Here is a 2,866-nt window from a genome sequence, read left to right as displayed (position 1 = left end):
TGATTGGCTTCCCACAGCCTGGCCGTGGGAGGCGGGGAGAGCCAGGGCTGCGCTCCTGGCTGAGCCACATGGAGCTGTGGAGTCGCTGGGAGCAGAGCCCTGGTTCTCCCCTATCTCCCACCTGGTGGTTGCTTCGAAACGTGAAACGTTTCAAAAGTTTTGAAACATTTCAACTAGCCTCATTTTGTTTTGAGGCTGTTTTGAAGCCCTTCGTTTTGATTCGATTTCGCTGTTTTGAACTCTAAATGAGTCGAAACAGTGTTGAATCAAAACAGCCAGAGAAATTTTGCTCAGCCCTAATTATTACCCCGTTTTGATAGCATTTAATGCCCTCTTTACATTGATATGTGTAATTGAATTAAGTGCAGAACACCATAAAATCAAGGTAATTGATTTTAATAGGACTTGAAAGTAAAGCTTTTCATAAGTCTTTATAGATTTTTCTTTGAAAGCATTGGTTTTCATGACAACTAAGTCATCTTAATTGCATTATTGGTGGGTGGGTAACATTTTTCTTGACATTTTTTTTAGGTCGTATACCTGTTAACCTCCATTTCACAGTAATCCTTTGTAATAACTATAGTATTACGAGCTGAAAACTCATGCACACACACCTGCACAAAACAAACACACACCCTGTTTTTCTCCTTAGATAAATAATTTGTATGGAAGGAAACTCAATTAAAAATAGAATAACTTAGGGCTTGATCTAGAAAAGAATTCATGCAACCTGTTGCCAACTGGAATTCAATGGATCTAGCCTTTTGTCAACTCACTCCAAAGCCTATGTTGCCCCTTTTGGGCAGGGGGCTGGGTCTGATGATCTCGTGAGGTCCCTTCCAGTCCTAATATCTGTGAAATCTATGAAATATATATCTAAGGAGACACTGCACTATCTTGGCTGCAGTTGTTCAGCAAATACAGAAACCTTTTTGAAAATATGGAAGTCTGTGTAAAAGAGAGGTCTAAAGTATGTAATGTGATAATGCCTTTTTCACTGATAATTAACATTATAGTGGGTGCTCAAATCAGACAGCCATCAGAAAATGAATTAAATAATTTTGGCAAGTCCTTTGACATAAGGCCTGCTCTTAGAATAGGCCAAAAGAAACTATACATTGTAACCCAAGATGAGGAATATGCTTACCATAAATACTTTAACTGATAAATTACGCAAACAAATGATCAACTGGTAAAATGCTCTCTACATCGTTGTCATTTCGGCTTTTTCAGGATATAATTATCTCCTCTTATTTTCAGAAGCCAAAGCATATGCTAGTTGTTTTATAGACATATTAATAAAATAGGTCCAAGAATTTACCACTGAAAGACAAATACTGACGAGTGGTAGGGGAACAGATGTAAGAACAAAAGTGGTTAAGCAATATGTCGTGTTTCCTTCAGTTTTGTATTTTGAACGTCTTATGCTCCTTTCCCTCAAGGCTCCTTCCTACATTTTTTTACTAACCTTCATTCATTCACTCATGCATAATTCCAATCCTTTTATTACTTAATCCCTCACCTGTACAATATGGCTAAGAACCATTTGTTATCTGTAATGTCTATCCATTATGTAATGTCTAGTTAACTTGTAATGTTATCTGTAATGTCTATCCAACTGTAATGTCTAGTTAACTTGCCCTCTCTACAAGTTACCTAGATTTTCCCCAATATGTTCGTGAAACAGCATGCAACACCACACCATCTGGCCAGGGGATCCAGAGGAAGATGTACTACCTGAAGCTATTAAAGTTTATTCTTGTAAATTCAGTAGTTTTCAAGTTGATGGTATCTCTTTAAAACATGTGATCAGTCATTTCATGGCAGTAAAGTGCAGTATCCACAAAGATCTGCATAGATCATAAATTCAGGCATTGAAATAAAGGATTTAAATTTTATAATGTAAATTTTCAATCAGTGTGGGATTTTGTGCATACATATCTATATGGCTGTATGGAATCTCTCTGACTGTAAAAAATACAAACTGTTTCCTCAAATATTTTGTTACAGATATGCATGGACTGAATCATGAAAATGAACATTTTTCAAGGGATCAAAGATCACCATTCAGTTCTTACATAGAACAACCAGTCATTGCCTAAGGTTACCTTGAGCAAGTCTACATCATTATAATGTGGGACAAGTACCTTGTAAACTCTTAGGAGCATGCGTAACATCACAAAGGAAAACAGTTTTGCTGAGCTTAATAAATTGTTGCAAAATCTGTAAGAAGGGGAAACATGATTATTTTGAGTGAAATTCACTCCTGAGCAGGCAGCCCCCACACAACTGCAGCATACTAAATGCCCCACTTCCATTTTGGGGCTTACTTGAGATTTCAGAAGTGCATAGGTCTAGATGGGCAGTTACAGATGAATTTCATTCCTGTGAATAAGTCATTAATTGTGTACAGATGAAGTTCCTTTATTCTTTTCTCAGTCAGATTTGCATATTATATTGTGTGTATGTGTATTTCAGTCCCTGATTAGGAAATTCATATTTGTTTTTCTCATTTTCTGTGGAATGTGGGCTCAGAAAAAATGCTGATATGTGAACTAGTGTCAGCACCTCCCTTTCTCCATCTCCATGTAGGAATCTCCTGTGCTTTCATATCCTGTGCTAGATAAGGTTCATGCAGTCTGCTGCAAAAATTAAATTAATTAGTTCACACAGTTCAAGGTTAGAGATAGGAGACAGAAGCATGGGTCTGGCCAGTGCAGTAACCAGAGCCATCCATAGGAGTGTACGGGTCCCGGCGCATATCAGCCCATGTGGGGCTGGGAGGTGGCTAGCAGGGGTTGGAAGGGGAGGTTGCTGAATGGCTGGAGCGGGGGGGTGGGAGGGGTGGTGAGTGGCCGGAGCGGGG

At 38.8% G+C, this 2,866-nt stretch overlaps 1 protein-coding gene across 1 annotated transcript in view; it reads left to right on the top strand.

Annotated features, from left to right (window-relative positions):
* The window catches only part of LOC102387122 (delta and Notch-like epidermal growth factor-related receptor), a 77,340-nt gene that overhangs the window by 24,464 nt on the left and 50,010 nt on the right, over positions 1-2,866 (top strand). The window lies entirely within an intron of this gene.

The sequence above is a fragment of the Alligator sinensis genome, unplaced genomic scaffold (assembly GCF_000455745.1).
Source record: "Alligator sinensis unplaced genomic scaffold, ASM45574v1 scaffold836_1, whole genome shotgun sequence".
Lineage (NCBI taxonomy): Eukaryota > Metazoa > Chordata > Crocodylia > Alligatoridae > Alligator > Alligator sinensis.
The sequence above is the reverse complement of the archived record's forward strand: the minus strand, read 5'-3'. Positions and strand labels throughout refer to the sequence as shown.